The sequence below is a fragment of the Haliaeetus albicilla genome, chromosome W (genome assembly GCF_947461875.1).
Source record: "Haliaeetus albicilla chromosome W, bHalAlb1.1, whole genome shotgun sequence".
NCBI lineage: Eukaryota > Metazoa > Chordata > Aves > Accipitriformes > Accipitridae > Haliaeetus > Haliaeetus albicilla.
In genome coordinates this window covers 21586430-21604911 of record NC_091515.1, presented here as the reverse complement: position 1 = coordinate 21604911, position 18482 = coordinate 21586430, and the positions used below count along the sequence as shown (strand labels likewise).

At 39.3% G+C, this 18482-nt stretch overlaps 1 protein-coding gene across 2 annotated transcripts in view; it reads left to right on the top strand.

The window, feature by feature from the left end:
• The window catches only part of LOC104323343 (ADP-ribosylation factor-like protein 15), a 250507-nt gene that overhangs the window by 160988 nt on the left and 71037 nt on the right, over nt 1-18482 (top strand). The gene's annotated exons all lie outside the window — the stretch shown is intronic.

Here is an 18482-nt window from a genome sequence, read left to right as displayed (position 1 = left end):
AATGCAGATCTATTGTGCTGGAGTCGCATTTTCAAGGCATGATATTGTTTTATAAGCTTTTTTTTTAAAATAAAATTGTCAAATTTTAAATGAATACAAAGACTTGATATACAATACAAGATGTTGGGAAATAGATTAATTATAAGAACACTAGTTAAAGCTCAGTCTGTGTAGGTGAATGAAAATTCAGGAGCTTTATTCAGTGATCATATTATGGTCCATTTATCTCCCAGAGAAAAACTTTGATACTATAGGCTCTTCCCCATAGATCATTTTTTTACTATCTATTTATCCCCAGGATAGGTCCCTGCTTCTTTCATCATCTGTTTCTGTATAGAAAAATGAATAGGGGAAAGATGTGAAAATGCTTAAGGCTTCTATTCTATGTTTTGTTTTGCTTTTTTTATTTAGGGAGCTCTAGTTACAGTCATCTTAAGAAAAAAGTTAAAACTAATTTACCTGCTGCTGTGCATAACAGAGCCCACTTTAAGAACTTAATTATGTATGACAGGTGTTGCCTGTACTTAATGTCCTGCCAAATTAGAAACATGAGAGGAAATTTTCATCTTATCTGAAACTAAATGCTTGACACAGGTTTTGAAGTGTTTGTTATTAAACTTAAGTGCTGCCTTTTTGCTTTGTGCCATACACAGTCTCTGTCCTGGGATTTTATGTTTTAAATTTGGAGAGCTGTTGAAAACCAATAGATCGGCCTGTTGGACCCTGTTGGAGATCAGTCCAAAGCTTGAATTCTCTTGATGCTTCCTTTCTCACAACCCATCTTTGCACACTATAGAAAACATTCATCTTTGTCACAGTTTCCTCCTGAGAATTGAATTCCGAAACTGCTTAAGCTCACTCACCAGGCATTAAACTACCTGAATTTGAAACTTCTAAACAAGTTTCTTTTCTGGGAACACTTACTCCCCGTGTTTGTCAATTTCTTATAGCTTGGACTAGACACACCTCTGGGGTGATGATATCAGTTCTGCAAATGTATTCCTGCAGGCAAGACCTTTAAAAGTTTACAGAAGGATTGCAACTCTGTTTAAGGTTCTAACTAGGCCAAATCAAGACTTATATAGAGAAAACTTTTTTTTTTTTTTTTTTAAATCATAGCTTTCTGCTGGCTTGGCCAACAGTTCCAGACTGTCATGCAATAATATATTTCCTGTCATCAAGATGATTGCTTCTGTAACTAAATGGATTTTTTTTTTCTCCCTCTGAATTAAAATGCCTCGCAAAAGTATATAAGTGGCAAGTAATGGAAGTTCATGTAATTAAGAGCTCTGTTGTATAAAGTGAGATGGTGATAGTCTCCTGAAGACTCAGGTGAGCCCTGTTTATGTCTAGTACTGTACATGATGTCTCATACTTATGAGGAGCTCTATACAATTAGTTGTTCTAAGTTGTTATCTTGATAGATAGATTTATTACCAGTAAAACAAGTTCACATTAGAAGTCCTTTACATTTAAACAACTTCTGGCATTTTTACAAATGTCTTATCAGAACTGTAGAACTGGGATTGTACAAGATGAAGACTCATGAGGGTTTTCCAGGCTGATAACTGACTATTATAAGGGGGAGTTGCTGCTGTTTTACCATGGAGTTGCATGAATTGTTCAGGGGAATTACAGACTTGCTGTACTTTCGGTAGTTCTTTCAATGGTAATGCTTCCTGGGTTGAAAAGCTCTTCTTTACTTTCAGCTACTTCTAGTTACTTCCCTTCCTGCAAAAGAAAGGTAGAAAGTACGAGGGAGTCTTTTGCTAGCCCCTTGAAAAGTTTTGCAGTCTTGAGGAAGTTATAAGCCGTTGAAAATTGTCATAGTCTGTCTAGCTTTTGCTTTGTACAATGTGTTCCTGGCTTACTGCCAAAATCACCAAGCATTATTAGCACAACACTTGAACTATCTTAGCGTCTTGTATCAGTATGACACACACAATTTAAACTACAGACAGGACACAGGTAAAATAGTGGTTACTACTGCTTTTCTCCCTCTAAATACCATTTGGCCCAGACAAAGGTGTCCTGGGGCAGGTAATCGGAAAAGCATGAGATCAAGTGTCATGTCTGCTGACTAATGTTAATAATCTGTGCTTTCATAATCGCTCGTTACTGAGGAAGGAATTCTGACCTACCCAAGGCTACTCTGCTGGGCCTGGCTGTGAATCCTCTCTGGTGTCCCTCTTCCTCTGAAGGTGCCTAAACACCTTTTGAAGCCTGGCCCTTAAACCAGGAATAAAGTCCCAAAACAGGGGTTTCTCAGAGCACTGTGCATTGCTCCCACTGAAATCAACTGCCTTTTGGTAATTGTGGATTTTGGTGTAGGAAAATTAAAATTGAGAGCTTCTGGCTTTTTAACTGGATCACAGAAAATTAGATCTCTGCTGGTTAGCCCCACAGTGTGTCAGGCAAATTGCATGATTATGCTTTCTTGGTTTGGTATAACCTGCACATAGAGATGGAGAACTCATTCTGCTCCAGAGGCTGCCCAGTTGCATGGAATCAAGGAGGCATCTTTACAGAAAATAGGATTTGATGTATGTAATAATTATTTTGTTATCTTAATGGCAATTAAGAAAGCAAAATGCAGATTGCATAAGCAGCCTTAGCTCACACTTTCCTCCCTTCTGAGTGCTTCCTTCTACAACCTTATTGAAATTTCAGGAGTGGAGGATGCTAACTGGTGTGGAGTTGTCAGGTTAACATATGGAGGGACTTTACTGCTAATGGTTGCAGACTTGCTTTTAGAGAAAGAGCTTTAAATGTTTCAAATGGTGAGACAGATATAAGATTCTGGGAGCTGGTTTGATCCACAATCAATAGATTTTATTAAAATATGGACAACAAAGGAGTAGTGTTCAAGCCAGTGTGGACCCAGAAGCAGCAATGGGTTCTTGGAAAGTTTTATTAGGTTAGAGGAAGAGTGAACCTGGCAGTGCCACTTCTGACTCTGATATGGTGTATTGGCTTTGTGTGGCAAGGTTTTGGTAGCAGGGGGGGTTACAGGGGTGGCTTCTGTAAGAAGCTGCTGGAAGCTTCCCCTGTGTCCGATAGAGCCAATACCAGCCAGCTCTAAGACAGACCCGCCGCCGGCCAAGGCCAAGCCAATCAGCGATAGTGGTAACGCCTCTGTGATAACATTTTTAAGAAGGAAAAAAAGTTGGGACAGACGGAAACAGCCGCCAGAGAGAGGAGTGAGAACATGTAAGAGAAACAACCCTGCGGACACCAAGGTCAGTGAAGAAGGAGGGGGAGGAGATGCTCCAGGTGCCGGAGCAGAGATTCCCCTGCAGCCTGTGGTGAAGACCCTGGTGAGGCAGGCTGTCCCCCTGCAGCCCATGGAGGTCCACGGTGGAGCAGATATCCACCTGCAGCCCGGGGAGGACCCCACACCAGAGCAGGTGCGTTCCCGAAGGAGGCTGTGACCCTGTGGGAACTCTGCGCTGGAGCAGGCTCCTGGCAGGACCTGCGGATCTGTGGAGAGAGGAGCCCACGCTGGAGCAGGTTTTCTGGCAGGACTTGTGACCCCGTGGGGGACCCACGCTGGAGCAGTGTGCTCCTGAAGGACTGCGCACCGTGGAAAGGACCCATGCTGGAGCAGTTCATGAAGGGCTGCAGCCCGTGGGAAGGACCCATGTTGGAGAAGTTCGTGGAGGACTGTCTCCCATGGGAGGGACCCCATGCTGGAGCAGGGGAAGAGTGTGATGAGTCCTGCCCCTGAGGAGGATGAAGTGGCAGAAAATAACATGTGATGAACTGACCATAAACCCCATTCCCCGTCCCCCTGTGCCGCTGGGGGGGGGTAGGTAGAGAATCCGGGAGTGAAGTTGTGCCCAGGAAGAATGGAGGGGTGGAGGGAAGGTGTTCTGAGATTTTGGTTTTATTTCTCATTACCTTACTCTGGTTGTTTTGTAATAAATTGAGTTAATTTTCCCCAAGCTGAGTCTGTTTTGCCCGTGACGGTAATTGGTGAGTGATCTCTCCTGTCCTCATCTCGACCCACAAGCTCTTTGTTATATTTTCTCTCCCCTGTCCAGCTGAGGAGGGGGAGTGATAGAATGGCTTTGGTGGGCACCTGACATCCAGCCAGGGTCAACCCGCCACATATGGGTGTGTTCGTTCACAGAGCACATGCCAGTTGGCTAGTTTGGGTTTGCGTTCTTGCACTGTGGTTTATTTTTTCTTATGTCTACTAATTCATGAAAGTCCTATAGGCCAGGTGAAATGGTTTAGTGGGATGGATGTGGCCAACAGGCTGAATGCTTGACATACTTCCTTTAGAAGAGAAAGCTTCAGTGATCAGGTCTGAGAGTTAGGACTGCTATGGCAGTCTTCTGCATTTTAGCAACCAGATTGTATCCTGTAGAGAACAGCCATTAGAAAAATTTAGAAGCCTTTTAAGAGTTCAGGGTTGAATGAGGGAAGCAGGAGACTGAAGCTGGAATGTAAAACAGCTAGACGTGAAATGTGTCTATTTCTCACAAAATGTAGATGAGTGGATGAAGGTGAAGAGAAGGAATAAACAGCAGATGGAAATCATGCAGACTGGAGCAGGCCAGGAAAATAATAACTGTCACTGAGTATGACTCCATGTATTTTTTTAAGACTCCCCACGTCATGCCTTTGTGAATCTTCTCTAACCAGGTCACAGAGAGCTTTGTGATGATGTCCAGAACACTACTTTTGTTTTCTGCAGTGCCCCATTTCTTGTCATGTTGGGAAGATTTTTCTAATAAATGGTTTTAGGTTTTTTGGCCTTACCATCCTCTGAGACTGAATAATTCATTTCCAGCAGACCTGCTTTTTGTGTGCTCAAACTTAGATTAGCATGTGCCATTGTCTCTTGAACATGTTTATGGAGAAAGGGAAACACTGACTGTGTTGCTTTTTTAAATGTATGTGGTAATATATTCAATGGTGTATCTGAAACACAAGTAACCATTGCAATTCCATGTTAACAGTTTCAAACTTGTAATTAAGTGAAATAAAATCATTTTTATGTAATGTTGATAATAGTGGGTATTATATGACAAATTAGGGTTATTTAATGATATGTTCTGTTACTTTGGCTGGAGTTGGCTGCCTGGCATAATTTCTTCTGCTTTTGAAAAGGGAGAGACATCTTGCTTGCCTATTCTCCAGTTCTTCATTTGATAAAGTGTGAAAGTACAGTTTATCTTAAAATAATTGGATGCCTTTCTCCTGATGGGTGTATCTGTGCAGTTGCACATGTTTTCTATCATCATAGAATAGATTTAATGCACAGTGTTAAGTTTTGGATTAGCAACATAAGTACTATATCAGAATCAGTAATTTCCTCTTATGAACATGAGGAAAAAGAACAATTTCAAGTCAAGATCTAAAGTTTATATAACTGTGTCTGAAATTCTAAACACATTTCCTAGACTGAAACAGCAAGTTTCTTAATGTTTGTTGTTTAAAAAAATACACAAAAAGCTAGGGAACTTTCTTTTTAATTTGGATGGAAAATTTCCTTGTATGAAGGAAAGATAATAGTGAAAACCTTCAAAATAGGACAGAGGAATGTTCAGACTTCACATTTTCTGTACAAATGCTTGATGAAAACCTGTTTGTATACACCAGGCCTTCTATAGATTAGAAGTATAAAAGAGTTTAGAGGACTTGGAATGCAGAATACCTGGATCTACACACAAAGTTGTTTCCAAAAGACTGAAGCATTGTGGTGGATGATGTAACATTAGGAAGTACACCAAGAAAAGTATCACTTAAGACTTGTCTACAAGGAGAAATAACCCAAGATAGCTCTCATAATGAATCCTTTTCAAAAAGTGGGTTAAATACATTCTTTTGTGCGTGAAGGAATTTCCTTGTTATTCCAGTAGCTTATTCTCATGCTTTTCCCTGCTTCAAATGGGCTCTTTCTACCTCTTCAGCAGCAGAGAACTCATGTGCCAGTAAGTGTTCAGCACAAACAGAAAGCAGTTTGGAGTTTCCCAATGGGATGATGTGCCTTTTAACATTATTTAGATTCTAAGCTCCTTGGGAAAGATACAAACCCTAGCACGTATGTTGTGTATTGTGTGAAAAATATTGGTGTCACAGATTCAGAAATGGGGAAAATGCTCTTTAAAGTACAGACGGGATCCGTTTAGGGACGAGGCTCTGAAACCTGGAAAAATGTTGACAACTGTTACTCTTATGCTGGCAAATTACAAAACCTTTGGTGCAAAAGCAACACCCACAGCAGCCTCCTGGGCCCCTGGTTTCAAACTTGCACATTTTGGTGTTTGCAGTGTGTGACCTGCCCTGGCCGAAGCGTACAGCTCCCAAGAGGGCCCTGCAGCATGCTGAATGTGATGCAGGCATCAGGGTCTGTCAGGCTTCCCCCCTGGTGGAAACCCCTCTGCTGTAGAGAGCTGACAGTTGTTCTTGCCTACTTTTTACATGGTAAAATATTTATTGTCTGGTTTTGTTTGCAAAATAATTCTGCGAAATGTATTGCTTGTCATGACTGTCAAGAGCCAGTCATAGTGATAGGACAGGAAAAGCTATTAATGACTGGGAAATTGTCAAAGATCAAAGCTTAGTAGAGCCAAAATAGTAAAGAAATCGATCCCACTCGTACACCAGTTCAGTCTGCACATTATTATCTGAATGTGATGCTGTTCATAGTCAAAACAACATGGGCAGATTAGTAGATAATAGATTAAATAGATTAAATAGATTAATAGACTAAAACTGCTTTTTGTCTTTTTCTTCTTGAAAGACCAAACTTTTCTCTTACTGTGTTTGTGACTGCTTCAAGAACATAGGGCTAGACTTTACAGTTTGTTTAGCTATGAAGGGATGACAGACTAGGGGGGTGGTTAGGGGAGCTTAGTTTTGGAATGTAAATACATGTAGAGCTCTTCTCCTTTTGTTTAGTATCTCTTTAAACTAAGACAAAAAAAAATCAGTGAATGAATGAATAGCAGCATGGTGAAATACCTAAATGAGTTAAAATGTTTGGGCGTTTGAAATCCTATTTGGATCCTTTTCCCAGATCGCAATGCATTCATATGCACTCAGCAGGAAACTTCATGGAGATGCACATTTGGGCAGAAGGTCTTTGGCGGTGCCTTTTTCTTAACTTATGTCTTTTCTTCTTTTGAAGAAAGTAATAGCTTAAGTCTGACTGAAGAACAATCTTTTTTTGTATGATGTCCCTTATAAGAATTTACTTATGGTTCACAGATTTTACCCACCATCTATGTCTGCAATCCTTTGGATTTAAAACAGCATATATCCCACTGCAGACAACAGGAAACACCAAATTAAAGACTTAATGACATACTGCTGAAAGAAGACAAAAGGTGACAAATTATAAAACAACCAGCTAAATTTTTAAAGAAAATGCTGAAAAAACCCACACATTCAAACAGCTTGAAAAGGATAAGGATATTGTTACACTTGCAGACGTTAATAGAAATTAGACTGAATCATGCTGAATATAAATTTAAGCATTTTTAAAAAAACCTAATGGATTTCAAAAAAAATAGTAATTTCCTAGAACAATGAAAACAGGCTTCTGATTTAAAAAAAAAGAAAGTGAATGCTGTGATATGTTTTAACCTTGTTGTTATTGGCTACTAAACCACCGACTCCATTTGTGTAATTGTGAAACCGGTGAACGTGTGACTTCTACCCTTTAAAAATGGTTAATCTCTGTTGCTGATGCAAGTGCAGTTGTGTTAGCAGGGTTGATTTACAATGGGTGGAGCATCCTTTGATCTCCTGTTGAGTTCTGGAGAGTGAGATGAGTGGAAAAGAGAAGGGAGGAAGAAGTATACAGATGAAAAAGCAAGGTGACAGACCTTTCCAATCCCAGTGGCCTTGATCCCCTAATTTATTTAATCATTTTAATATTTACATTCTTCAATGGAAAACATTTTACGGTTTAATATCCTTGATGCCATTAACTTAATTTTGGACTGTAGCACTTTGTCAATAACTTAACGGGAGGTACTGTTTCTGGTTGGGAAATGGCAAGAGTGTGAACAATGGTTCAGCTGGTAGTTTTGAGAATAGTGGTGTTGCATTTACCTTAGACACTGTTCCCAATTTACTAAGGATTCATACTTAGAGGTTACCTACTCAGTAGCTTACTGATACAAGTCTGAAATCAGATCAGAGGGAATCTGTCAGTAACTTCACTGTAAACAATAATCACAATAGGACTGTGGCAAATCTGTTCATGTGCTCCTATTTGTGTCACTGCCACTGCAATATTTAGAAATACACAGCACCCATTTGATTGATAAATGCTGTTGATGTGTTGGGGGTTTTTTTGGAAAAAAGAATGATTGCTTGGGAGTTGCTAGTAGAATCAAACTGCATATAAAGAGAGCGAGCTATTTATTCATGACTCCATTTCTGATGAAAAGAAATATTTAAATAGGAACATTTGCAGGCCTATGTGAAGTGTAGTATTCATCTAACTCAGTTTATGATGCTAAATTCCATTGCTCACCTAATATTCAAACAAGCATCTTCATCCTCTGTGTGCCTCTATACTCAAAAGAAACTTGCCATATATATATAAAACCAGTCATCTGCCAATGTGCTGAGAATACCCTGACCAGCTTTACCTCCTTTTTAGATATTGTCTGCATCCATCTGTTGTTTCTGTTGTTATACATGCATTGTAAGCTCTGGGGCTGAGCCTCTGTTTTGTATGTGTAGCATCTATTGCAATGGGTACAACTCAACAGCTGCACATCGGGCAATGCAGTAAACCAAAATAATGAATGAGCATGTATGTGTCAGACAAGCCGCTGTCATGTGAATGTGCAGCACTGAGAAACATTGTGGGATGAGTGAAATAGAAAAGACCCACTGACTTATTTTATTTGGTGGTGTTCTTGATAATATGAGAGGCCAATTTTATTTCTTTGGTTTAAAGCGGACTGAAACATTTACCCCACCTCTTCCCATATGGAAAAAAGTTTGCCATTGCAAAAGCACTGATTTTTGACTGCTTCTATTCAGCAGTTAGAAACTTGCTTGATTTTTAGTCGAGCTTGGTTTTATAAAGTGTCAAAGTCCATTTGATGTTTGTCTTTTAATACAGTGCTCCTCAAAAAAATTTTAAGCCAAAATGCTACCTAGTCTTTTTAAAAAATATGTGGATAGTCAAACTCAAAAGTATAGTCATTGCTCGACAGTCTGTGCTCTCAAGGGTGTTATCCAGGCTAGTTCTGAAGAACTGAATGGCCACACTGGTTTTATGTGCATCGTAGGAGAAATACAGATTTGCAAACTCTCTTGGGCTGGAGCCAAGTTCTTAACAGATATCTGTACAGCATATCATACAGTGGGGCCCCAGTCTCTAGTGGGGTTTATAAATTCTACCATGATAAAAATAATAAAGGAGAATCTTCTTGAAAAGATAACTTTGCCTCAGGGTGTTGCCTTTTTGTGCATATATATATAAATACACACACTCAGCTATTCAGTTATTAGCAGTTCAGCCAAAATTTTTATTTTAATACCTACAAGAACCATTAATTCCTCATTTAAAATAGAGAAAATGCTCAAATTGAGAAAAATACTCCAAATTTAATTTACAAAAAGTGAAAAGCAAAGATGAAGCATGGGAACTTATTAATAAAAGTGTATTTCTCTTATTCATATGACAAAAAATATTAATCAGAATATTCCCTAGTGATTTGCAGCATCTGGTAGAAATGGAGCAGCAGCAAAAGTCTGGAATATGATAATCTTGCAGAAGAAATGCGTAACCATAAACAGTATTTAGCAAGTGAATTTTAAGTTTTAAAATGTAGGCTCTCTTCTTGTATAGTTCTGCCAGAAAGCAAAAACAAACAAACAAAAAATCAGTAATCATCTCAGACAGATCTGAGACAGTAGCTACAGTGAAGGAAGTTTCCTGATGATGAAGACTACCTTCTTGTAGCAACAAGGAAAGGGACCGCTAATCCCTCAAGAGGGAGACAGTGAATGTAACTGGATTTGAGGTGGTTGGCATGGAGTGGAAGAAAGGGAAAAGAAATGCAGAAAAACAGGCATAACAAGGTTAGGGCCATTCCTTCTTTAGGACTTTCCACCTTTCCATTTGTGGTTGGAGGAAGATGAGAGCCAGCTGTTGGCTCACCTGCCTCTGGCTCCTAAAATTAAACTTCATGGGTGTGGAGAACATCTTTTTGTTACATTTAGGTACTGGCAAATAGAAATAGTTTGTAGGTTCTGATGAAATACAAATAATAGTTACACTCAAAGCTAATTTTGTATTAAAGGAAGGTACATACTTCCTGAGCAAGTTCAGGTACAATATTCCAACCATACCAGCATAAAATTAGCTCTCTTTACAGTGATAGTCTCTCTTGATGCAAATATTATTTTAAACTTAGTTTAGTCTGTGGAGAGTGCATGGTGGTTATTCCTAAAAACTGTACTGTGTTTATGCCCAGAAGTCATCCAGTGCAGGTGGCATTCAGTACAGCCTTCCTTCTGTTGGCTGTCCAGTACAGCTGTAACTTCGAAAGCCAGTTTTCAGGAAAGAAAAACAGTGTTTTTATTCCTGTGCCACTTCAGCCTTGGATCTGAACTGCAAAGCTGCAAAAATTGCTAGTAATCATGGTAGTGTGAACCAGGGGTTTTGTTTCTTTATTAATGAGAATGCCAGCTATTCCAGAAATTAAGCAAGACCTTTGATTAAATTTGCACAGGCTATCAAACTATCATCAAATGGCATCAACTTTTAGTAAGATACCATCAGAATTATCTTCTGCAGTGAAATCCCTCCAGGCTTCGAAGGAATGGTGCCGTGATGAACAGACCTGCCACTGGCAACTCTCCAACCCTGCAGATGTGAGGCAGAGGAGGTTCTGCAAAATTAGGGAATGGAGAATACACTGTGTTCAGCTTGAAAACTCTACCCTGATTTAAAATCCTAGGCTGCTCGATATGGATAGAAGGTGGCAGAAGCTAACAATATTTTATAAAATTGTTTAGGCAAAAAGTGAAAGCAAAAGATGAAAAAACAAAACAAAAGTTGAACCATGCTTGCAGTAATTTAGAAAGCAATCATATGTTCAGCCTACATACAAAAAAGCTTGTAACTTCTCAAAAATGCTTAAATAAATAAATAAAAATCCATGATCTTAAGACTGGCCCAATGAAAAACTGTCAAATGAGTTTTGAATTAATTATTTTAATGGTCAGTTTGCCATGTCTTTTTGATGTCATTGAAACACAACTCTCTTGTGGTGCACCAGACATCTTAAAGTGGTTTATCACTGTTATCTTTGGCTACCACCGCTATTCTGCGTTGAGCCAGTGGGACTCTTCACCACTCCACTGAAGTTTTCTAGCCACTGAAATGCAACATAAGACAAAACCTAACCAAACATCCGTAGCTTACCCTCTGTTGAAATGGAGAACCCAGGTCCTTACTGCTTTGTCTGATTTTCTAGGGCCATGGGGTGGTTTGTTTTTTTTCTCCTAGTGTTGGTCCTATGGTACCCCAAATACAGCAAAGTAAAAAAAAACCAACAAAAAAAACCCCCCAAACCCCCAAAACAAACACTGCACTTATTTTTGTTAACTAGAAAGGTCAAGGTTAAGAACTGCATTGTTTTATAATTAGGAAGCGCTCACCTAGCTTTTAACCAGATTGCTTGCTCTCTTGTATAAACCTTACTGCCTCTCCTTACAATACCTTTTCCTTGTGATGGACTGCTGATAGAGATCTTCAGTTTAGCTGCCCTTCTTCTGGAAGTTCATACCCTGCTCCCTGACTGTTGCTTCTTGAAATTTGGCAGTTACGCAGATAGAGACCTGAAGTAGCCATTTGTTACTTGGCTGGTGTCTCCTTCCTCTCTTTTCCTCCCAGATGATATGTTTTTCTCTTGTGTTTTCACTCTTTTAATATGTTTGTGTAGCACCTATCAAAACAGACCCAAACAATGTAATGGGTGTTATGTGTCAATGATAATCAAAGACATGGTGCTTAAACCACTTTGCAAAGGCTTGGGTTTCCTCAGTATTCTAAGGTATATTTGGAAACAATTAGATCTGTTTTTAGAAAAGACATCCTTCAGAGTCTGAAAAGTTTTTCTTATTCCAGATTGAAAAATTCAAACAAAAGCAAGTTTTCTATTGAGTGATTTAAATAGTTCTGGGAAATGACAATCTAGATTAAACTTTTTTATATTCCAACTTTGCTGTGAAATAATCTGAAAGATACTGTTACCGCAACGCTAATTCAATATGTAGTGTAATACTCCTCAGACAAATACTGAGTTTTATAGGCAGGTTTGTATTTTCATCATGTCTCTACCAGGACACAGTTTTCAATTAGGGTTTGGGGGGGGAAGAGTCTTGTCATGTGTAGTATGTATGTTTTGCTGAAATCATTTGCAAATAACCGCATCTGTTAGGTATTGGTGTCCTTGCTTAATAGTCAAGTTTAAAATAACTGCTTATACTTATGTGCTTCTGATTCTTTCTTTTGCAAAACAGATGAACCTCTGTATTCCAAAAATTGTTCCAAATCATATTTTCTGGCACTGCTTTTAGTCATTGTATGAATTAAAATATGCTTTCCACCTCTTGCCTACATTGTCAGAAAAAAGTCTCTATAGAATTAACACACATACAGTTTTTGCAATCTTTTTTTTAAGCAACGTTAAATTTGCTTGAGCAACATCTCTTGTTTTGACTAGTGGAAGATCTAAAAATACACTACTGTATTGACTGAACTATTACATTTCAGTTCTAGCCACTACCATCTGGACCTCTCTCTGGTTACATTTTCATTGCACAGATTGCACATGAGTGATTAGCACCATAAGGGGGTTGTCCAAATTTTGTTCTGGGTCTTAGCAGCAGCTCTGCAAAGCCATACATAAGTTGCTGTGCCCTTCATCTTCCTGTATGGATACTGCGTTCCAGTTGGGGGGGGGGTCCCCAGTTCAGCAGGGATGTGGAGAAAGTAGGGAGGGTCCAGTGGCGAGCTGCCAAGGTGGCCAAGGGCCTGTAGCCATCTTCTTACCAAGGGAGGCTGTGAGGGAGCTGGGATTCTCTAGTCTGGCAAAGAGAAGGCTAAAATGCAATCAAAATAGCTGCTTCCTTGAGAAGCAGTTAGAAAGATTATGAAGTCAAAGTCTTCTGAGTGGAGCCAGGTAATGTGATGTAAGGAGTAATAGCCAGAAGTTGTCATTTGGATGGCTCAGGCTGGGCATCAGGAGGGAAATCTCCCTCAGGAGAGCTTGGCTGCACTGAGACAGAGGGGTTGTGGTGTCTCTTTGGAGGTTTTCAAGACTCGTGGAAATAAAGCCTTAGCTGGCCTGCCTGGTGGCGCTTTTAGCATAACTTCAGGCAGGAGCATGGACTGTGTGAGCTCCAGAGGTCCTGTTTCTCTTTACTGAGGCTTTCTGACCCCTGTGAGCAGAACCTCTGTGGGATTTGTGATTCCAACCAGTGAATTATAGGAAAAATTTTCTGCTCGAGGCAGGTGCTCTGCCAGGCCACAGGTTTCAATCTTGGTAAAAAGCTAGTACATAACTGAAACTTTCTCCCTCAACCTTTTCAACTCATGCATCACTTAAACTGAGAATTTTTCATGCCTTGCTATAATATGTAGCAAATACCTGAATGATACAGTTTATCTGTGGCAAATTGCAGGCAAAAGGGGTATGCTGCCTGAGGGATGCCTATGTCACATCCCAATTTCTCAGGACGATGACTCAGGTTTGCTAATTCCCAGGTCAGGATTAAGGTGAAATGACACCAGGGATCCTTTAATTCACAAAACTCAACTTTTATTCTGTCACAACAAGAATTGGCATGAAACTACGTCAGTAAACCATGTAACATGCTAACCATACGTCACCAAACATATACTACAAGCCTTACTTATTTGGGGAACAGTTCAGGGAAGACAATAAGGAGAGCCCTCCCGTTGAGTCACGAGGTTCAGAGTGGACCCCCTTGCTTTCTAGACTCCTTCTCAGAGAGGAGCCTAGGGGCGGCTAGATCCACTCCTAGTCCCAGACTTGGTCAACAGTTTATGTCTAAAGGGATGAGATGTAGAGATTACGGGGGAAAAAAGAGACAGACAGAGAGAGAAAAGAGAAAGATTTCACCAGTCCTGGGTCCAGCGTTAGTCCAGCCAGCCTAGGGGTCCAGTTCTGGTGGGCTTGCACACATGGGGCTTCAGTTTCTGTCCTTTTATAATCTTCTTGCCCCTCCTTCGGGCAGGCACTCGAACTCATTAGGCTAAGTAGGTGTCATGCGCAGTTTGTGCTTCCAAAACCTTTGGGAAATGGGTTGGTGGGCTTGGGTGTCCTTTGGGGAGTAACTTCTCCCTCCCTGCAGGCATGACCATTCTTTGACCTTTGGCCATATATGGTGAGCTGCCCTGCTCAGCGTATCAGAACATGGAACTGTGCACCCTCCAGCATGCCCTCCAAGCCCTGTTGTTGATTGACTTCTCACCTGTGGTTCGTTGCTATGCAGGGTTCCTTGCTATGCAGGGTTCCTTGTTATGCAGAGTTCGCCATTATGCAGAACTTGCCCCACCACAATGTTTGAGACATTAACTCTTTCAGGCCCTCACAGCCTAGCTGAAGCTATCAATGTGAGTTCAGGTTGAAGGCTTTCCTGAGCTTGGGTGAAAGGTTCTCCTACACAGATGTACATTAGGCAATAGGGCTTGCATGAAGTCTTAGGGTAACCCTTGGCAATACTTTGTGCTTCTCTCTCTGTTCTTTCTGCTGTTCCTAAGGTAATTTTTACCTAGTCTTTTCTGTCTCAGTGTTGTAGCATATAGTTTTCTGCTGTTAGCAGACTGTCTCAGGGTGTAGCTTGTGGATCAAACACTGAAACTAGAGAGACAGTGGGATGGCATGACTGTGTCCCAATTGGTGAAAAGCAAAAGGCTTTTATTTAGGTGCCAAGTAAGGATTTAGATAGCCAATATTGCCACTGAAAGGTCTATAGAAAGTTTTCAAAACACAGGAGATGTTTAAATTGTACCAGCTCAAGTCACAGGATTTGTTGTAGAAAGTGTTCAAAAAGCAGAAAAAGCAGTATTTTAAGATTCAAGATCTTGCAAACCACCTGTGTTAGCAAAAATGATTATGTTCTCCCAAGTAAATTGTAGAAAAAGGACTGACGTAATGACTTCGATCTCTCTGTTTTATAATCCAAACTAGTTCTTTCAAAGATACCTCAACATACAAGCTTATCTAATCATAGCATTTGTACAGCCATCTTTCCTCCTCTTAAATCTTGTTCTATAAGTTCCCACCTGATTTTAGAGACTAACATCTCAAGAATGGATACTGTTAAAACTAATGCTATATGCCAGCTCTTCTTTTATATGTGTCAATTTGAAGTCTTTAATACTAGTTGAGTGGAACTGTTACCTGAAGTTGTGTTGCAAGTAGACCTCATGACCAGAATAGGCAGCATTTGGGTTACTAAACTTTATATCTTAACAATGTAAACTTGGTCCAATTTATTTAACCTTATTGACTGTCTTTTGTTCGTATGTTCACGTGATACTTTAGTACAGATAATAGAAATGGTCACATTCACTGCAGAAATATCTTTTTTGGTTTTTGTGAACCAGCCAATAATTCAAGAATAAGCACATTTTAGGGGAGGCTGTCAACAGTAAATAAGGTATGAAGTAGTGCTGATCAACTGGGAGCTACGTACTACAGTGAGGCATGAAAAATTCTCAAACAATTCAAGTGATGCATGGGTTGAAAAGGTTGATGGAGAAAGTTTGTTACATACTGGATTTAAAAAGGCAGGTTGATTTTTTTTTTAATTTTTTTAAAATTTTTTCCCCCAGCCCTGTCCTTGGCTGCTTTTTACTCTTTCCTAAGCTGCAAATTTGCATTCCCAATAGCACTAACACTGCTGCTGGAGGTGCCGGATGGAGATGTCTGCTGTAAACAGAATCACTGAAATTCTACATTCTTTGATGCACCCTCCTCTCTTTTCAGAGACGCTTGTTCTAGAGTGGCTCCATGATCCATTTTACAGTGCAGCTACACTGTGTTGTCACGCAGGAAGGGTGGGAACTTATTTCAGTCACTCTGTTGCAGAAACTGGCAAATGGAATACCTCCCAAGAAGTGAAAATTTGAGCTAGTTCTGCTTCTGCATTGCTAGCTGTTTTCTATCCCATTATACTACCCAACTGTTTGCCAGTCAATATATGTTAACATCTAATACTGTTTTCCCCCTCTGATTACTTTCCGTGTTTACAAAGCAAGGCTAAAACATTTTTTTCATTTGTATAGGTCTGTTTTCTGTAGTTATTGGGCCAAAAAAGCTTCTCTTCAATTGGGATCAAAAACAGTTTGTCAGTGATAGCACAAGGTTTGTGACCTGTTCCATGGGGCATAATTAAACATGGAATTCAGCCCCTTTTTGCAAAATAACTTTGACACATCTGGTTTAAACGGTTTTAGTGCAGAGAGGAGATAAATAGAAGTTTCTTTGCACAGTAGATTAGTTTCAGATGAGGTATAGGATCCCCTCAAATTCAGGTTCACATAAAAAGTACACCAACAGCACAGCCACCCATGAAAAGTGCATAGTCATCCATTGAATATGTGAAAATAAATGGTAGGCCTACAGCACAAAAAAAAATAAGAAAGAAAAAACTAAAGATCTTGTCACAGCCCAAGAAGGAAATATAGGATAATCGTCCGGAAGAGGAGGATGACCAGGGCTAATTTCTTTTACAAAATCCCTATTTTTTTTCCCTGCTTTCTCTGCCAGAGCACCTCTGATCCAGTTTTATTCCACGTTCCCCTTCAGTATGTTTATGTTTTTACCGATATAGCACATTTTATGACACCCACTAAAGTTATCTGCTGTGAAATTGTTGTTTAAATACTTTGTCCTTTTGTTACCCTTTTCTAATGGATTGCCAATACTCATTGCTTTTTCATCATATGCTGATAGTCTCTTTAGTAGAATTTACTATTCTGTAAAATGTTGATGAACATGCAATATGGCTTATAGATAGTGAAGTACAAAGTAGTTGTTTCAGCACTTTGCTCTTGAATAGAAAAATACAGTCCACGTCTGTTTAATATTCACTAGGCTATCCTGGTGCTTAAGGCATGTTGCTGGTAGATATCTCTCTAAACATTTAGACATGTTATTACTGCATACATTTTAGAAAACTATTTTTGCTCATTTTAAAAGACAAGATATGGGGGAGAGGTTTAGTAATATATGTGTAAATTAAGTCAGCATTTGTGAAGGCCTTATAAAGTCTTAATAAGAACAGTGTTTATTTGCATTAAAAAGTAGGAGACCTGGTCTGAATGGCTGACTGCTGGGAGTTAGACTGGTGTAAATAAAGGATAGCACATCATGATGCAGATTAATTTTTATGTAAATTATTTCTAGTTCACATTTTACTAGTTAATTAATGTTCTGTTGTATGTTTTCTCAAAGTAGACAGGTTAAGAATCTGAGATATCTGATATTTAAGCAGTCTGTTGTAAAATCTTTGAAATATCTCAAGAAATGTCTCACTTTTTGCACAGACTGTAGAATTACAGTAGTTCTTGACCAATCTGTGTGGGGAAGTTGAAATGATATAAAATAAGTTGAATGAATACAAGTATTTTTACATTTAGCTAGAAGTACATACAGTTTAAGTCACTATAGGTGGTCTCAATAAAGCCATTTCAGATGTGGAAAAGGGGTAGTGTTTTCATTCCCTTGTGTTATATGTACATTATCATGGATCAAGTTAAACTATTTCCAAAATAATTGGAACATGAGGAAGTTGGTTACTAGCAAAGTTAATTCAACCCGCCTCCTGCTTTAAACCTTTTACTCTCTAGAGAGGATATATTTTGGTTGTTTTTTTTTTAAAAAAAGTAGAAATGTGTTGTTCTGTCTTGTAATTAAGTAACTGACATCTTTTTGGGTGGTCTGTTCCTGAAACACTTGATTTGTTAGGAAACATTATCCTTTCCAAAAGTAATCTTTAAGTCCTAAATATTTTGAAAAAAATTTGCATTGTGGTATTGAATCGATACATTACTCACCAGTCAAACTCTCTAAACTGCTGTCGCTTCGCATTGGAGAGGGCTTCCAGGTTTTTTCTATCAGCAAAAACTTCTGTAGATTATAATATTGCTTGGCAGAGCATAAAGAATAAATACTAGAAAACCAGATCATTTAAGAGAAAATAAATGGAAAGACTTGAATCTCATTTTGCTTTTCCTTGGAAAAAGAAATCTGTAGTTTACAAAACATAGAAAGTTTGAAATTGCCTTCAGGTGCAATGTTTGTTTAGGTGTGGTGACCCTTTTGTATCCTTGTTGTAGTTTCCTCTCAATCAGCACAATTCTGATTGTCCCCACTGGACACTGGAGATTTAGAGGCTTGCTTGCTGCAATGAACCTCAATGATTTTGAGGTTAGGCATGCTGCCACTGAGTCTAGGATC